The sequence below is a fragment of the Pinus tabuliformis genome, chromosome 4_2, assembly GCF_031772625.1.
Source record: "Pinus tabuliformis cultivar Carrire ecotype Pingquan chromosome 4_2, CPIR1, whole genome shotgun sequence".
NCBI lineage: Eukaryota > Viridiplantae > Streptophyta > Pinopsida > Pinales > Pinaceae > Pinus > Pinus tabuliformis.
Window position 1 is genome coordinate 119,598,808 of NC_142304.1, and position 20,648 is coordinate 119,619,455.

The 20,648-nt window shown below is 39.6% G+C and overlaps 1 protein-coding gene and 1 pseudogene across 3 annotated transcripts in view; one reads left to right on the top strand and one right to left on the bottom strand.

The window, feature by feature from the left end:
- FANCM (DEAD/DEAH box RNA helicase family protein) overlaps positions 1 to 20,648 on the top strand; it is a 318,538-nt gene that overhangs the window by 171,145 nt on the left and 126,745 nt on the right. The window lies entirely within an intron of this gene.
- On the bottom strand, positions 11,554 to 13,095 carry LOC149168544 (ubiquitin carboxyl-terminal hydrolase 8-like; annotated as a pseudogene).

Here is a 20,648-nt window from a genome sequence, read left to right on the forward strand (position 1 = left end):
CCAATGAAGTCAAGTTCATCTCACACAGCCCAGACTGATAACTCAATAGAAGTATCCAATAGTAGCTAACTCAATACATAGACCTTACATTCAGTTTCATAGCACCAATGATACATTCGAAATTAAACAAGCAGCCATAACATTACTTCAGATATACAACATAGTGATATAAATGAAGGTTGTTATAGAGAGAACCTAATAAATTTTGCTCAGAAATGTCCAACACTATGGTCTGTCTTGAAAATGCAGAAACTGGGCCTGTCCTTCGATTCAAGAAAGCTTGAAGACTGCTAGAAAATCAACCTCCATCAATTCTGGAAATCACAGATTCAAAGACGAGATTTTGGCTTGAGAATCCTCCAAATATGGCACTTGGATATACTGGTGGCTCTGTCAATTCCAACTCTGTAGAATACTTCTTCTGCTACAACCAATATCTTCTCAGTTTCTGATTTGCACTCCCTTCTTTGACTCAGCTTCCTGGCGTAGTAACTCTGCCTCCTTCTGGTATAACGATTAATAAGGCATCCTTTAATGCAATAATTAAGTTCCAATGTGCTTCCAACGGTGTGTTCTAGGAAGAGGCTTCCCACTATACTGTAAAATTTACCCATTGACATAACTTGGGTTGGCTGATGTAAAAGTATTCCTAAAGCACTAAACCAACACCAGCTAACATAATTTAACACCAACTCAAGCTCTTATACATGAGCTGCTACTGGATTATGAATTGATGCTTCAGATCTGGAAAATAAACACCCAGTGACTCCTCAATTTGAAATTCATTTTCCCTGGAAAAATATTCTCAAGCAAATGTTATACGAACCCTCTTCAAGGAAACACTATGCACCCCAATGACATGGTCCCAAACGCACAATGACTGCTCTATACGCACAGGGGATGCGCACTGTGTATTATAGTGCTACACACTCCGTCTCCTGCTCCAACACCTTGTCCAACAGGTAAAGCACAACGCGCAAGAAAGGAATTAGATCAACATTGCGCTGTCTAGCAACCTTGGCGCCACAATCAAATTACGGTCACTACTAAATATTTCATGGAAAGGTGATTGGAACAACATCTCGGACAACGCACACATTTTTTGGGCTGTTGAATGCACACAAGTCCCATTTACATACAAGAGCAATCATGCTACAATGATCTGATAAATTCAACCTACCCCAAATGCAATTCATGCAATTATAATTGAACTGTACGTGCTCAACTCAACATCCATAATGACATTACATTACAAGAATTGTTCTTTGTGCTTAGATCCACTTGATTATAGCGTAACACGAATTCCACCCACTCCCAAACGTGCCCAGAATTTTCTCATTGATTTGTATCATGCTAGACAACAACTCAGCAATCCATTTGTTGCTTGTATTCAGCTCTTCGGCCTTAGAGAATGCGGTCTTTATAGACTTGGTGCTGTAATTGACTCGATCCTGGCCACTACGATTTTCCCAACTTTCAACCCATGACGTTTCCGCCTTTTACATGATCCGCTACGCCTTTGTTGTTGGTTTGTTGTTACTCCTGCATCCATGCAAGAGTCATTATGATCACGATTTCCATGGTGAAGTTCCAGAAGCCTCACGAGCAACAACAATTCTAAACTGGAGGGCTCGAGCTTTTACGCAGCCAGAACACCAAGATAAAATAACATGTACCACTCGTATCTCCGACTCGAACTTCCTATGAACACAATGCTTTTGTTCAACGTTGCATAGATTCAATAACCCCGTATTGCTCGACAGGCCCGTCAACGTTGTCTCCCCTATGGCCCGCACCACAAACATCCTTGAATGTCACGGATCTCCTCAGCATATGCCACCATTGCTGATTTTGGTCACAAATTGGGGTGAGGCTCGATCCCGTTAGTACTTTGCACTCCAAGACAACTCGACAGATGGAAAGTTTGCCCCCTGGCAACAACGATTCACTTGGCTAGACCAATCTTGCTTCCACGATGACAGTTAGATCCCCTTGACCATGGAGTGAATGGTTTTTACGACAACAAAATAAAAATGACCTTTGCCCATCCGTTGAATTTTTTTATTGTGCCTGTGACAATTTATTGCAAAAAATTTGTCCAGCTCTTTAACAAATTCTCATTTTGCTACAGGAATAGGGTTTTTAACTTCTCTGACAAAACCCTTCAATAATAATTGCAACTGGAAATTGAAAAACCCGAAGGTTGAGCCAAGACCAAGGCTTTGATACCATTGTAATGTCCCAATTGAAATAAATTTGGAACAACTCAAAATTTTCACTCAGGAAATCTCCTGATAAAAATTTCATTCATAAACTGTTAAAATTGGAAACTAGGGCCAAACTCCATGAGGATCACCTTATTCATGGCTGATAATATTTTATCTAGATTCCTCTCGTTGAGAGGTGTAGGATTGATCTAAAGATCATCCGATTCCGATAAGTATTTATGGAGATATGAATTTATTTTGATTATGGACAAATTGTCAAAGTCGGCCAGCAACTTATGTAGGCTCAGAAGCCCAACAGACACATCTATTCATCATCAACGTTTGCATATAAATACAAGATGTCTCCTCCTCATTTGGACACACACTTCTCATCCATCTCTCTCTCTTCTGCGCAGAAAAGAGTCTCTCTCTCTCTTGCGCAGATAGGTCTCTCTCTCACACGTGGGAAGGAAGGACACAGTTTTCTAAGGGTTTACAAACTGCAGATTGGAACTTTGACCAGCGTTGACCAACATTCTCTCTCTTGATTGCGCAGTAGGTGAAGCTGACTCTCCTTGGAAATCCGCAATTTTTGGCACAGGAATCGAGGTGATCTGACCTCCGGTTTGGAAGATATTGATTGCCCTAGTTTAGGGCTGATGCCGATGATGCTGATGCCGATGATACTGATGCCGCTGATGCCGATGATACTGATGCCGCTGATGCCGATGATACTGATGCCGCTAATGCCGATGATGCTGATGCCGATGATACTGATGCCCCTGATGTCGATGATACTTATGCCGCGGATGCCAATGATGTTGATGCCGCTGATCTAGGGTTTGCTGCTGCTGATATAAATTAGATTTTTGTACTATTTCTCTCTGCTGAATTATTAAAGATAAGAGAAGGTTTGATCAAAGGGTTTCCCCATATTGGGGTTTGTCCCTGGCTAGCCGCCACATCTTGTGTCTCTTGTCTTGGCTTGTTTTCTGTTGATCGTTTAATGTTCTATCTGCACTTTACTTATGTACATGTGATTGCTAATCTATAGATAATAATAAGAAAGATAAGTAAACTGCTCTAAGCATAGAACATACCATAATTTAACATGGTATCAGAGCTAAGGTGAAGACAAAGCCCAAGCAAGAGCAAGAGCAATCACCGAAGAGAAGGTTGGCAAGGCTATCTAAAAAGAACTATGGGGTCCTCAACACTCTTCCCTGCCGAAGACAAGCTCCGTGAGAAGTCTGACTATCACGGATGGAAGATGTCTCTCGATCTGACTTTAGAAGATCAGGAAGTGTTGGACCATGTGAGAGGCAATATTGTTGAGCCTCCATCAAATGCATCCATTGCTACCAGGAACAAATGGAAATCCGGAGAAGTCAAAGCAAAGAAGATCATCTGGGACTCTATCGACAAGTGCTTGGTGGCCTATGTTTCTAAGCTGAACACCTCCAAGGAAATCTACGATAGACTGGTGAGTTTATTTAAAGTTAATGATGCAAATCAAGTTCTGTTTCTTAGAAATAAGCTGAAGGAAATTAAGAAGGGCAAAGATGAAAATATGCAAGCATATTTCTTAAGAATCACCGAGATCAAGAACGATCTCCTATCTATTGGGGAAGTAATTCCTGACAGGGAAATGACGCTCACAACTCTTGAAGGACTACCATCTGAATGGTATATATTCAGGACTACTCTTCTCAACAATAATGTAATTCACAGATTTGAGGAATTAATGGCAAGATGCATTCAGGAAGAAGCAAGGATGAAAAAACAGGAAATACCCACACTTAAAGATCATCCCGCTGCCTTTTCTTCTCATGCTAAAAGAAGAAACAGTTCCGAGGCTAAATCCAAAGTCAAGGCTGGAATATGAAATATCCCGTGAAAGGTGTAGGCAATGCTTCTCTCAAATTGAATCAAGGTAATACAATCCACCTACAGGATGTATTATATGTACCTGATCTCAAAAAGAACCTGGTGTCCATTTCGGTAATGGAAGTTAAAGGCTACAAGGTGGCTTTCAGCGATGGCAAGGGATGTGTATGGAAAAACAATATTAAAGATGCCTTCACTCTTGGGTTTCGAGTTGATTCATTATATCAGGTCAGAGGAAGTCTGCTAGGTGTCATGTCTTGTGACACATCTCTTCAGTCCGAACTATGGCATCAGAGGTTTGCTCACCTTCATTATAAAGCTCTACCCAATGTCACATGGTTCGGGTTCGAATTCGAATTCGATTACAATTAAGTTCGAATTTTTTGATGAGGTTCGTATGAGGTTCGCCATTAAGTTCATTCATGTATATAATTTTAAAAATATATATAAAATAATTAAAATTACATAAATCTTTTATATTCATTTAATTAATATATATTTATAATTTTTTCATCTACTATACCAATAAATTTATAATTTTCCAGAAATATAAGTTATATTAATTTATAATATTTAAAATAACAATACCCTAATTTCGTTAATGTAATATAATTTAAAATATATTAAAAATAATTCTCGTAAAAAATTTAAGACTCTGAGCGGCCCGGTCCAATGTATTTCTTTTCTAAGTTCCAGTAATTTGAAATTAAAATATTTGAAATGATGCCTTAGGGAATTCAAATGGCCTGTATTAAAGTCTTAAAGGCATTGCCATAAGGTTTGTATATAATTTATTATGAGATTTAATTTGTTGTTTTTCAAGCGTGACTTGTGACATTAACTTTTATTCCCCCACATCTCCCTATTGGTTTGCGGCAGGTCGTCATTTGTAATGTGGGTCCCGACCTTAACCATTGCAGGCTACCAAGGTAATAATAATTATAGTCTTGATAATAATAAATCGCCTCTAATACTGCATAAGATAATTTAATTTAATCGAAATTGGTTAAATAATGTTTTGTAAGGTTAAAGCAATTTAATTTAAATGTCGATCTCAAATAACGTTAAAGTCATTTAAGGTTAAACATCAATGTATGTAATTTAACTCGAAGTATACCGATGTTTAATTTAATTTAAACATCGATATTTTCGATTAAATAATGTTTTGTAATTTATATGTCGATGTCAACTAACGTTAAAGTAATTTAAGGTTAAACATCAATGTATTTTAACTGGTGCCAGGAACTAAGATAAAGTCGAACCTGCTCGAACTTTAAGATTTTATTTTGAAATTCGCCGAATTTCGGACCTCAACGTTTAGGTTCGACGAACCCTGTGACATTGGCTCTACCCGATGTAAGAAAAATGGTGACCGGGATGCCCAAGTTCAGATTAGAGCAAGAAGGTGTATGTCCCGGATGTGCCAAAGGAAAGCTAAAAAGGGGATCATTCCCCTCAAGCCAAAGCAAGACCTCCGATATAATGCAGTTAGTTCACTCAGACATATCTGGTATGATGCCTGTGAACTCCTTGGGAGGATATTCATATTACCTCACTTTTACAGATGACTATTCTCGCAAGACTTGGATATACTTCTTGAAAAAGAAGGATGAAGTGTTCTCCTGGTTTCGACACTTCAAATTCTTGGTCGAGAATCAAACCGAAAAGAAGATCAAGATCTTAAGGACTGATAATGGGACTGAATATGAATCTAATGAGTTTCATGATTTTTGTAAAGAGGCTGGCATTAAGAGGGAGACTACTCCTGAGCAGAATGGTGTGGCGGAAAGGAAGAACCGTACGATCATGGAAGCTGTTCGTGCTATGCTTCATGATCAAAGACTTCCAAAGTTTCTATGGGCCGAAGCTGCAAACACCGCCGTATATGTACAAAACCGATGCCCCCATCAAGAATTGGGTTCCAAAACTCCTGAAGAAATGTTCACCGGTAAGAAACCTGATGTATCTCATTTTAGAATTTTTGGAAGCCCTGTATATTTTCATGTGCTGAAAGAGAAAAGGAATAAATTGGGTGCATCTGGAAAGAAAGGAATCTTCGTGGGCTATAGTGAAAATACTAAGGGCTATAGAATCTATGTAGCCGGTCAAAGGGAAGTCATGATTAGTCATGATGTCACCTTTGACGAAGATATGGCTCTTAGCAAGGTGAACAATCTTCCTACATTGAGAAGCTTTCAAGAAGCGGACACCAGGGAACTGAAAGAAAAAAATGATGGAACAATGCCCGATGTGGAAGAACCCATGGATCCTATTGATCCTCCTCCACCTGAGCCTTCCTCTTCTAGGAAGAGGCCTTCACAAGGATGGAAACTACATCAGATGGATGTTAAGACCACGTTCTTGCATGGTTCGATCAAAGAAGAGGTCTACGTGGAGAAACCGAAGGATTTGAGATTTATGATAAAAAATCTCATGTGTGCAGGTTGAAGAAGGCCCTCTATGGGCTGAAGCAAGCACCCCGAGTGAAGCCGATCCCAACCTTTACTTTAAGGTTGAAGATAACAAACCTCTCATACTGGTACTGTATGTTGACGACCTCTTTCTAACAGGCGCAGACCTTCACATTCACAAATGTAAGAGGGAGTTGGCTTTTGAGTTTGAAATGAAGGACCTAGGATTGATGCACTATTTCCCTAGGACTTGAAGTCTGGCAGAAGCCAGGAGAGATTTTCCTATCTCAAGGAAAATATGTGGTGAAGATATTGAAAAGATTCGGTATGGTGGACTGCAAGCCCGTAACTACCCCAATGGAGCTTGACTTCAAGAAGTTAAGCAGTAGTGCTGCTAGACTTGTCTTACGAAATGCCACCATGTATCGTCAACTCGTCAGAGCATTGATGTTCTTAGTGAACTCTCGTCCAGATATATGCTTTGTAGTCAACACGTTAAGTCAACATATGGTTGAACCTCACCACATACATTGGATTGGTGCCAAGAATCTGTTGATATACCTTCGTGGCACAATCACTCATGGGTTAAGATACACTGCCAGAGATGTGAGACTACTTGGATATATTGATGCTGATTGGACAGGCAATGTGGTGGACCTTAAGAGCATTTCCGGGTGCTGTTTCTCCTTGGGATTTGCTTCGATATCCTAGATGAGCAGGAAGCAGAAGTCGGTGGTTTTGAGCACCACCGTGGCAGAGTACATTGTTGCTAGCATGGCCACCTGTGAGGCAGTCTGGTTACGAAAGCTCTTCAGTGAGCTGTTTGGATTTACACTAGATACCATCGTGATCCTGTGTGACAACCAGAGCGGGATTCGTTTATCAGAGAATCCCGTATTTCATGATCGCTCCAAGCATATCGATGTCAAGTACCACTATATTCGAGATATGGTGCAGCGGGGAGCTACACGGCTCCAACATATCGGTACAAATGAACAGGTCGTCGACATTTTGATAAAGCCCCTAGGAAAGGTCAAATTCCTGACTTTCCGAGAATGACTTGGTGTCATTCAGAGACCCTCTAACGAGGGTCAATTATGATGTACTGAGCTTTGGGAGCTCCAGGGGGGCGCGGGGTGCTTCTTGGAGCGACATGACCACAGGGTGACTCATCATCCCTTGTTGGTGCACTTTGTACAGGATAAAAGTTTCAACCTCCCCCTGTGACACCCCGTGGCGACTATGGAACAGGATGATTCGTTCTCCTGTGGGCCTGGATGATGTGTTCTCCATGGCGATTATGGAACAAGATGATTAGTTCTCTTGTGGGCTAGGATGATTCGTTCTCTGTGGTGACTATGGAACAGGATGATTAGTTCACTTGTGGGCCTGGATGATGTGTTCTCCATGGTGATTGTGGAACAGGATGATTCGCTCTCCTGTGGACAAGATGATTCGCTCTCCTGTGGACATGATGTTTCGCTCTCCTGTGGACAGGATGATTCGCTCTCCTGTGGACAAGATGATTCGCTCTCTTGTGGGACAGGATGATTCGCTCTCCTGTGGACAAGATGATTTGCTCTCCTGTGGACACGATGATTCGCTCTCTTGTGGGACAAGATGATTCACTGTCTTGTGGATAGGATGATTCGCTCTCCTGTGGACAAGATGATTCGCTCTCTTGTGGGACAAGATGATTCGCTCTCCCATGGATAGGATGATTCGCTCTCCTGTGGACAAGATGATTCGCTCTCTTGTGGGACAGGATGATTCACTCTCCTGTGGACAGGATGATTAGTTCTCTTGTCGAGGCATCCTACCCATGCAGTCTGGGACTCATGGGAAGTACCTCTCATCTGATCAATGAGTAAGGAAATGAGGATAGGGGCCATAGTAGTACTGATGGATGCATCGTTGTATCTACCGTACTCCCTATGCTACGGTGACCTTCATTGATCTGGGATCAATGATACTGGTCTGGGACTAGTGAGAGTGGTACACACTCTGAGACTGACTTCAGGTTAGTGGAGGATGGTATGATACATCCATGATCATTTCTTCTTCTTCATAGTTTGAGCAGAGCAGAGCATAGCAAGGAAGAGTTGAGCATAGCAAGGCAGAGCAGAGCAGAGCATAGCAAGGCAGAGTTGAGCATAGCAAGGCAAAGCAGAGCAGGGGTCAAGCTATTCAGGGCAGTGCATTTGATGGATGAATAGTAGCGACGGTCAGACGAATTCCAGATGGAGTTCTCCCTAGTTGAGAGGGAGTGTTAAAATTGGCAACTAGGGCCAAACTCCATGAGGATCACCTTATTCATGGCTGATAATATTTTATCTAGATTCCTCTCATCGAGAGGTGTAGGATTGATCCAAAGATAAGTATTTATGGAGATATGAATTTATTTTGATTATGGACAAATTGTCAAAGTCGACGAGCAACTTATGTAGGCTCAGAAGCCCAATAGACACATCTATTCATCATCAATGTTTGCATATAAATACAAGATGTCTCCGCCTCATTTGGACACAGTCTTCTTATCCATCTCTCTCTTTGCTGCGTAGAAAAGAGTCTCTCTCTCTCCTGTGCAGATAGGTCTCTCTCTCACACGTGGGAAGGAAGGACGCAGTTTTCTAAGGGTTTACAAACTGTAGATTGGAACTTTGACCAGCATTCTCTCTCTCTTGACTGCGCAGTAGGTGAAGCTGACTCTCCTTGGAAATCTGCAATTTTTGGCATAGGAATCGAGGTGATCTAACCTCCGGTTTGGAAGATATTGACTGCCCTAGGGCCTAGTTTAGGGCCGATGCCAATGATGCTGATGCTGATGATACTGATGCCCCTGATGCCGATGATACTGATGCCACTGATGCCGATGATGCTGATGCCGTTGATCTAGGGTTTGCTGCCGCTGATGTAAATCAGATTTTTGTACTATTTCTCTCTGCTGAATTATTGAAGATAAAAGAAGATCTGATCAAAGGGTTTCCCCATATTGGGGTTTGTCCCTGGCTAGCCGTCACATCTTGTGTCTCTTGTCTTGGCTTGTTTTCTGTTAATCGTTTAATGTTCTATCTACACTTTACTTATGTACATGTGATTGCTAATTTGTGGATAATAATAAGAAAGATAAGTAAACTGCTCTAAGCATAGAACATACCATAATTTAACATAAATAGAAGACTGCCATGTAAAAATTAAATAAATAGAGCATGTAATCCCATAACACGATGAACACGAAAATACTCAGCTTTATTATATTAGATGAATTCGGCTTTACATGCACATACAACCCATATAGATGAGATAATATGGCCTCAAACAAATCTACAATAATGTCGCAAATCGGCCTCTAAAACAAATTAAAAAACAATACACTGCAACCTGTGAACCCTGAATGGATCCACCAAGGGAAGAGATGGGTTCTCGTCCACTCTCACTGAATCACCCAAGGGTTTCTGTCCTGGGGCTACTACTGAAGTAGAGAACCACGTTCTCAAACTTCTCCACAAGAAGAAATCTCAAATCCAAGATGTCGCAAATGATCTTCTCCTCCTCTTTTTATAGATCTGATGGATATATCTCCAAGCCTCTAGAAGCATCTTATTTTATTATTATTTTAGAAGCTCCTCCATTGACTTTATCTTAAGTGCCCCTTTTATTTTATTTAAGTCACATTTGGCCCATTTCCTGTAATTAATTATTTCTCCTTTAATTAAATGACTAATTAAAGTCATTTTAACTAAGAAAATTGGTAAATCGTCCACCATACTCTCTTCGCTCACTAGAAGTCACTTCTCAACATCCCATCCTGTAGATCTTCTTGTTTTGGTTCCAACAAGCTATTACACTGAGGTGTTCCATCAATTAATCTCCCCGGAATGCCACCTCGAGCATAATTAATTAAGTTATGCTAATAATAACCTCGTTTTACGGGAATTATCAGAAAGTCTCGGAACCATAAACAAGGCATGTAGAATTGCTCATGATGATGAATATGCCAAGCGAATGCCATTGGACCCCATGAAAACTGCTCAAAACTCCATCAGAACCCCTGATGACATAAACCTGCTCCACTGACCTGGTCATCCCCTGCCCTGGAAATCCACCTTGGCTATACTATGAAGAAGAATAAAAATGGGGAAATGACATTGTTAGAGCACCAATAGTTTCAACCACAATGTTAAAAGGATCAGGTTAGATATATATTTGAAGCAACAAAACTTATGGCTTGTTGACTTAAATGTAAAAATACAGAAAAGATATTTGTAATAATAATTTATTATATATATAAAATGTACAAGTGATAATAAATGTTACAATGAGGACCTGCATATATACAAGGTAGGTGTCCTCTCACGATTGGTCATGTCATTTAGACATGCCTTTTCACCTAACTTAATGACTATTTAACATAATCATTATTTTGATTTTTATTACTTACATTATTTATATAAATTTAAATGTTACAAATTATATTCATAACATTGCCTCCTTCTTCGAAAAGCTTTGTCCTCAAAGCTTAATTGACGACAATCTCTTCCACATTGCCTACTCTTTTGAGCATGTGTAAGTGGTATCGTTGAACTTAAACCATTTTCCTCTCGCCCCGTTTTTTTATAGAATTAATTAAATTATATAATCGAATTAATAATATTAATTAATTATGATTATATGAATTTATTAATTGTGATTATCGTCATAACGTAATTGTGTGTGTGTGTATATATATATATATATATATATATATATATATATATATCACCGTATAACATTATCTCACATCGTTTCACACCATCACTTCGTATGACTTATCGTATCACCCCGTCACCTCCATATCACTTTAACGCTCACCACACGCTACGTACAGTCAATGACACTGCCTGTGTATGCCGCGACAACAGATTAATGTTCACTGTGGTATGACTGTTGAGCAGGGTATCTTTGTAAATGTGGCGACAACAGAGTAATGTTTGTTGTGGTATGACTATCAAGCAGGGTATGCCTATGTATGCGGCAGCAACATAGTAATGTTCACTGTGGTGTGACTGTCAAGCAGGGTATGCCTCCGAGCACGAAGGAATGAAGGGCAACAAACAAGTAGCGTAGTCAACTGCACAACCTAGTTTATTCCTAGCAAATTCACTTCGGTCTCTCCATAAATCCAATTTTTTACTAGCTTGACGATGCTCTTTGCAAGACAGAAAATACGACATGGCCTCTGGCCCTAATGGCTCCTCGTTTAAGTAAGCCTCCAGGCATGCATATAAGGAGATAGGTTCCCGGCTCACTCGCTTTGTAGCAAAACCAAACTTCAATACTTTTTATGTGTCAAGAAGGAGTGTATTATACTTCTCCAACATTTTCTTTGGCAAATATATTAAGACTTGCAATCATCTGCAACTACGTGGAATCGGAATTGGATCATCTCCCTTGAGAAAACCCTCTTTATTTGTGCCCCTTTTGTCTGTCAAACTTAACTAGAATGACATTTCCCTGGGTAAAGGATAGCTTGAATGGCCATTGGGTATTATCTTTTCATCATCGTTTAACAAGCTCTCAAAATCATCACCTAAAGTGCCATTTCTTATACTTAGCTGATCATTAAGATCTTCCATCTGCACATCTTCACCAGCCTCTACTTTATGACCATTTTCCTTTGCAATGTTCATCTGAGTGAAGGATGGCAAGCTTTTGGTTTGCAGCAAAGGAGCAAGCAATGTTTGAAATTTTGCTTGAAGGTCAGCTCTAGTGTGAACATCATCCTGCAACCTTGTTATTAGAGGTGTACCAAAAGGTTTCCAATATCCAGTACTTTGAGTATTGAAGTAATCTTCCTCCTTTCGACGATGCATAAATTCCAGCAAGGGTGATTCCTCTTGACAAAGCTTGTATGTTGCAAGGTGCTGATCATCCCTTATAGGAGATAGTGGATCAAATGGATCTTCTAAGAAATTAATTATGTTATGATTATATATCTCTGACATTAAAAGCTTCTCATCATTTCTTAAGGAGCAAACAATGCTTACAGCCTTCACAAGATCCTTGCATTTTCCCTGCTTGGGCACAGTAACAGTATAAGGTTTAGGTGGGGTAGCACCATCCGTTCTAAATACTGTTACTTGGCACAAATCAACAATTATAGAGTCGTTGCCATCTCTATGATTTTCCCAATATTCCTCATAGCTATGATATTGTTCATCTTCTCGTTTTTCACGATAGTGCTCATCCACATCATTTTCATCTGGATCATCATCTTGATCTATATCAACTTCATCAAAATCATCATCTTGATTATTTTCTGCAACATCTTCATTTGGATTGGTATCATTTTCATACTCATCCTTATCTATTACATCTTCACTTTCATCATTATTTTGATCAAAATCTGCTTCTCCTGCTTCACCTTGTTTCATTTCTTCACAGTCACTATTATCTTCCTTATTATCGATGTCCTTTCGACATGTTTTAACTTCTACATATGGTTTTTCTAAATGCTGAAATGTTTCTTGAATTTTACTAAACTGATCCATGAATTCAAGACGTGAACGTAATGGCATATTGAGCGGCGAACAATGTTCAAAGACTCGCATGGTTATATTGTGTGGCATGGCTCTGATACCACTGAAGCAACAAAACTTATATCTTGTTGGCTTTAATGGAAAAATACACAAAGGTATTTGTAATAATAATTTATTATTATATATAAAATGTACAACTGATAATGAATGTTAGAATGAGGACTCACATATATACTAGGCAAGTGTCCTCTCACAATTGGGCATGTTGTTTAGACATGCCTTTTCACCTAGCTTAATGACTATTTAACATCATCATTATTTTGATTTTTATTATTTACATTATTTATATTTATTTTATTTGTTATGAATTATATTCATAGCAAGATCCTGCAAAGGGCTTGGTTTATGTTCATTACAACTTGTGATTGTTGTCCCATTATTGTGAGGAGGCAAAGAATGATAACAACCTTAAGCTTTGGGACAAAAATCTAGAGGAGGCCAATTTGGAGGATGGAGTGTTGTAATTAGAACAATTAGAAGATGCTCGTATCCAGGATGATGGTGTGATTGATATAAGACGACATCCCCATCCGGTCCCATGGTCCCTAGGTTCCATTCTTCAACACTAGTAGCAGGGCTTCATCTTTAGCAGTTCCACAACTTCCGGGACCACCATCTTCTTCACTTTCACCACGTGGAGGCTCACGTAGTGGTCATAGTGTAAGGAGGAGAGATTAGTATATATATTCACAGTTCACTCCTTTTGTCATAGATTAGGCTCTAGAGTGTTAGACTTTAGTGTTGTGAATTTGAACTTTTTGTCTTAGTCTTCCTAGTTCAATATGTAGTTGGTGGTGACGAGGTGGCTTATTTTGTAAACATTATTATTTGAATTTTGGTCATGACTCATGTTGACAGTTGCTCACTTGCTAGATAAATTATTTGAATGTTATATGATTTTATCTTATAAATGTCTACTTTCTATTACATGCTTAAAATTTTGGTACTTCGTATTATCTTTGATATGCTTAACAATTTGATGTATGTTTATAATTGCTAGAGTCTAGATGGTTGATGCTCGAATAATTAATCATCATTGTACAATGGATGCCATTTCTATCTTGATTTATGTACAAATATGCATGTTTTCATATCGTCAACAACTAATTTGGTATTTTGGATTTTTTTTGAATATAAATGCGCACACACACACACATATATATATTAGATGTAATAATTTTTTTTTTTTTTTTTTTAATTATTTTCATTAAAAAGAACTCGGGAAAAATTACTTTGTGAAACACATCCAGAAACACAATACAAATTTGCAGAATTTAAAATGGTAGATCAAACTTGCAAATAAACACAGAAACAAATAAAATGCTGCAACTCAAATAACATGAGGCATGGCAACAACTCAACTTTATTATATTAATTGGAATAAGGTTTTACATTCCAATACAAACTGGAAAATAACTAAGATATAATAAATGCAGCCTCCAAAATATCTGCTTAAATGCTGAACTTGGTGTCCAAAATGACAACTGAAAGTGACGCCCAAATTAGAGATCTAAATGATCCCCACTCCAATCCTCAGATTTGCTCCAGATCTGATCTACAACTGATGTTGCTAAAGCTCCGTGAGATTTCTAGATGAAATCTCCACAACAGTGGGTTGGGTTTTTATCTTGGTGTTTGTTGAATGCTAAGAGCCACATTCCCAAACCTTTCCAAAAGAAAATATCACAACTCCAAGATGTCCCAAATGATTTGCTTTCCCTCCTTTTATAGATCTAATGGATCCCTCTCCTTCCTTTTAGAACTATTGTTTTTTGTATCCTAGAGGAACCTAGCAGCCCGCTTGACACGTTAGTAAACCTCTGCAGATCTACGACCTGTCCTCTTTGTAAACCGGGTCACAACTGGGGGGGATTTGAACATTGGATCTCTCAATTTTCATAGATTTCAGATTACTTCGATCACCAATTTTGCTGCCCCCTGGGACATTCTAGAAGCATTTTATTTTTATTATTTTATCCCCATTCTAGAAGATTCTCCCCTTTAATTTAAGTGGCTTTTTTATCTTAGTTTATTTAAGTCACTTTTCCCCTTCTAACGTTTTTAGGCAATTTTTATAAATTTAATTAGTGACTAATTAAAGTCATTTTTAAACTAGGAAAATGGAAAATCTGCCTCCATGATCTCTCCGACCACTGAAAATCACTTTCCACGATTCCATCCTGTAGATCTCTTCATTTTGGTTCCAAAGAGCTATTACACTAAGGTGTTTCATCAAATAATCCTCCCAAACTGACATTTGAAGTGTATTTAATTAAGATATGCTCACTAATAACCCTGTTTTACGAGAATTGTTAGAGTGCAGTGGAACCAAGAATAAGCTGTGCAGAATTGACGTTGATGATGAATTATGCCAAGGAAACTCCATTAGACCCCACAAGAGTCCTCCAAAACCCTTCGGGTCCACTGATAATGAAATATTGCTCTCATGACCACGCTGTCACCAACCTTGGAAATCCATCCTAGCTGCATTGTAAGAGAAATTGAAAATGGGGACATTACAATAGATGCTTTTGAGGCACTTTGCTTTCGACGATTTTTGGAAAATGACGTTTTTGACGCTTTGCTTCCAAAAAACATTCCCACTTCGTCCCCACTTCGTGCAACCTTGGCAATAACCATTCAAGTTATTCAATAAAAAGTACTCACGATATTTCCAGGAACATGCCTTTTTTCAATTCAAAAATGACATCTCCACAACAAGAACTAGTCTCCAATAGCCAAAATCCCCATAAGATCACATCTCCACAAATAATGAAGTACATAGAGCAAGGCCGAGTCTCTTTAAGAGAGGCAGAATTCCAAACAAGTGATGAAGAAACAATGAGAGAGGTGATTCTCTACTTATATGAGGTCTACCACCTCTAATTTATGACTAGAAGCCCCTATACAAGTTTGATTTTTGAGAAGATGTAAAGTAAAATTGGGTTAAACACCAACCCATTAACTTAACAACAAAAATTAAAATATGCCAAAATAAGCCCACATGTATGAGCTGTGTTACCCACCAAAATGGGTAACCCATAGGAGGAAATTTTTCTCCTACATTTGCAACCAGCAGGTCAGCCAAACAACCAATAGCACTTGTTAACCACCATTAGGTGATGGTATGCCATGTGCCTCTGCCATTTGCATCAACCATGTGCCTCTCACCATCTGACATAGACTCTTGGAGGAAGGTGGGCTGCTATTTAAAAGGTAATTTGATCATTTTGTAATCGGATGCCTATACTTGTTTGTTTTAGGCATTTAGTATGGATGATGGAGTGATCTGGAAGATTGAAAAACCTTGACCGTAATTTTGTTCTCTTACCTTACCAGGGGGTTAATCTTTGACCCTAGTCCAGTCGGACCTCCCTTAACGCCCTTTGAGTTATAAGAGGGGCACTACTTGGAAAACCATGATTGAGATAATGTATTCGATTTTCCCTATACCATACTTAACACCTTCCATCCCACATTACAAGCCTCATATCTCACCTCCACTGTTCAAGTACAACTTGCCATTGGTTCTTGGGGATTTGGCACTCACATGTTCACATACCTTAGATAGGGCTTGGAAATTTTTCCCCTGAGAGGTTGATGCAGCTAAAAGAAAAGAAAACACATATCATGGCCACAATGAAATAAAAGAAAGAAAATCAAAATACAAAAGACGACTGAGACATAAAGATTAGCACATGGGCAAAAGCCTAACATGAGCTCTATGTATCTCATTTAGCCATCACTTGGTTCCTGAGCACTTGATGCTCCATTACATAAAAAATGAACCCTTACATGTCCCAACCCCGATGAGCGATAAATTGACTCGTCTTAAAGGGGTAATAAAATTGCTACACCATACAAAGCAAGCTCTAACCCTTGAGCTATAAGTAGTAATACAAGGAATAATCAAGAAGTAATAGACGCACAAGAGGGGTGGAAAAATCTGGCTGAGCTGGTATCTCATGCATCCACGAATGCTCACTCATCACATCTATACACTTAGGTTGTGGACTCCCCTATCAATTGGTCCCTTTGACCGTGGCACTTGACCATGAAGTCTTCTCCTCTCCATTACCACATTTTTATACACTAACACCTATCAGTTGAAGGCAGTGTTCCACGGGGACGTGTCCCCTAGTGTAAGGACCTGCAGTCCTTGGCATGACCTCCCGGTTGGTGCGACGAGTTGGTTCATCCCTTGGGCGCGTGGATTGACAAAGTGCAAGCGCAGGTCAGTCACTGAGGCATATGAGCGAGCTTAGGTCAGTCACTGAGGCATATGTGTTGTCTATTCTTTCTATAAGCAGCAGTGAGGGATTGTACTGAGAGCTGGATAGCTTGTGAGCTAAAGTTTTGTGTAATCTTGAGATATTTCCACTTGTATGATAACACAGATAGCGGGGTTTTTAGCTGAGGCTTTCCCCAGAGTATTCTTCTGTGTTTCATGTGTGTATGATTTCTTCTTCTCTGTTATATGTGTTCCGATTGATCTTGCTCAAATTGATTAAGCTTCCGCAAAGTTTTATAGTAGAAGTAGATAAAGTATTTTGCTTTAGTATATTGCATTATCAGTTTGATCTACAGTGGGAAATTCTACATGGTATCAGAGCTAGCTAATCTATAAAGAAATTTCTACATGGTATCACAACAAAGGTGATCAAAGCGAAGAACAATATACAAAGAATGGAGAAGTTCGAAGTTTAAAGTCCCTGATTATAGAAATCAAATTCTTATCACATTTCAAATTTCACCAATGGCATTCAACGGTTTGAGACTCGAGTATGCCCTTGATGGTAGCTCAAATTATATAGCTTGGAAGGATTGCATGGAAGCGGTATTAGAGGACAACAGTTTGAAGGACTTCATTGATCAAGAAGTCCCCAAGCCAGTAGCTGCTAATGCCCAAGAATTGGCGGAATGGAAGAAATGTGTGGCTTGAGCGAGGAGAATCCTTCTGGAGGGAGTTCGAGACCACATAGTCTCGAATCTCCATGGGAAGGAGACACCATTTTCAATGTGGAAAACATTGAAGGATCTATATCAGAACAACAACGATCAGAGGAAGCTGGCACTGAAAGACAAGCTTCGGAAAATCAAGTGTGAAAAGGGCGACACGATCTCTACATATCTGAACAAGCTCACCACATACAGGGATGAGCTTGGAAGTGTAGGAATCACGATAGCCGATGATGACATGGTGAGTCTTGCTCTCCTCGGTCTTCCTAAGATCTAATGCAGGAGGAGATAAGGAGAAGCACCATAGATGGATCTTCATCAAAGCAAGATGATGAAGAAAATCTAGCCTTAGCGAGTAAGGTGAGGAAAGGGAAGGGGAAGGCATCCCATTCCAAATCCAGTTCTTCCCATGGTGGGAAGAAGATTGACAAATCAAAAGTGAGATGCTTTCATTGTCATGAGGTGGGCCATTATGCTACGAATTGTCCATTGAAGAAATCCAAGATGGGATCCAAGGAAGGATCTGAAGGTGAGGCATTGGCCTCTCAGTTCGAATTGGATTTTACCCTCATCGCATGTATGGTTTCATCGATGACGGGTTGTGGTTGGTTTCTTAACAGTGGAGCCTCATTCCACATGACTGGCGATAAGAGTTTGTTCAGTACCTTGGAGGAGAAAGACCTTCAGATACTTATATTGATGGGTAATGATGTAAAGTATAGTGTTTCAGGTGTGGGCACGATTTCTTTTTAGAGGAAGCATGGAGTTCGCATTACCTTGACACATGTGAAGTATGTGCCAGGACTGGAGAAGAACTTGGTATCGATCGCGATGCTGGAAGACAAAGGCTATGATGTAGTCTTCAGTAAGGGAAAGGTTTTCCTTAGACACATCACCACGAGACAAGTGAAGCAGATCGGTTCACGAGTCAAGAACATGTATGCTCTTGAGGTTCAAGATGCATGCAAAGCCTTGAGGAGCAAGGCAACTGTTGGAGACTTGGTGGTTGAGAGGGAGAGTACATTACCTCTCAACATGCAACACCAAAAGAAGTCTCACACAATTGTGGAGGAGCCACAATTGGTGAAGCAGCTTCAGGAGGTTGTGTAGTAGCCACAACTGGAGAAGCTGAGAGGAGATCGAGTGGAGGCATCCGCTCATGCAAAGACCTCCAGTAGGGGGAACTTTCAAGCCACGTGGGCAGAGTGATCACATGCATCCATACGTCCAGGTAGGAGGTGGGGCGATGTAGAGCGACAGCCCCAAGAAGGCTGAAATAGGGGTAGGATCTTTGAGGTACCACAATGCAACATGATGAGAGGAGGCACAGTGCAGATGGAGTGCTGGGAGATAGGACCAACAACAACACGGATGCAACAGGAGGAATCAGTGTGATTGATGCAGTCAGAGATCAAAGTGACAGAGGCTAGAGTAGTCAGACGCTGAAGAGCACAGAGGTGCAGAGTTTTTAGTCGACAGAGGCAATAACAGTCAGAGACTTTGATGACAGAGGCATCATTCTGATTCAGGTTGGATATTTTTTGTGTTCCTAGAGTTGCTGGAGCAACAACACTTGAGAGAAGTGTTGCATGCAAAACATTCCAAAGGTTCAGGATTGGGTTCGAGTTGAATGCCTTTCTTGTTGAGAGGGAGTGTTGAAAATAGCAACAAGAAATGCTAAAAATAGAAATGATAAAAATAGCATTGCTATAAATAACATTTCAGGATATACTCCAACTCTGTTGGAAATAGCAAAAAATAGAAATGCTAAAAATAGCATTGCTATAAATAGCATTTTAGGATAGATTCCAATTTTAATTAGTCCCTGAATTAAAATTGAAAATTAAAATTCGAATTTAGTCTCAATAGCTGTTTGAAAAATAATTAATTAATTAATCTTGAGTTAATTAGTTGGAGAAAATCAGACATGAAGTTTATGTGAAGACATGCAACAATTTTCCCTTTGATTGAGGAAGTTATCCCTTAATTAAGGAAAAAGGATGAGTTGTAATTAGTTAGCTCAATTAACTGAGTTAAGTCCAGTTAAATTAGTTCCAAACAGTTGGAGGAACTAATTGTGAGTTCAGTCAGTGAATGCATGCATGCATACAACTAGTGTTCTCTAGATAACTGAATATTCTATCATAAATAACTCATGCATGTCAATTCAGAGAAAGACCCAATTGAGATTAAAGACAAGGGCATTGTACTATAAGTTGGGGGATTTTTCCTATATAGGAAACTCGTCTATGCAAAAGGAATTATCTCCTTCAGGATTGCGCAGTTATTTCAGAGGTCAGTGTTGTGTGTGAGGTGAGGATCACACAGGTTGCAGTTGGAGGACCCAGGAGAAACTGCACAAGGAAATAGGAGGCTTGGAGGACTGAAGGAAGGCATATGTGTTGTCTATTCTGTCTATGAGCAACAATGAGGGATTGTACTTTGAGCTGGATAGCTTGTGAGCTAAAGCTTTGTGTAATCCTGAGATATTTCCACTTGTATGATAATACAGATAGCGGGGTTTTTAGCCGAGGCTTTCCCTAGAGTATTCTTCTGTGTTTCACGTGTGTATGATTTCTTCTTCTCTGTTATATGTGTTCCGATTG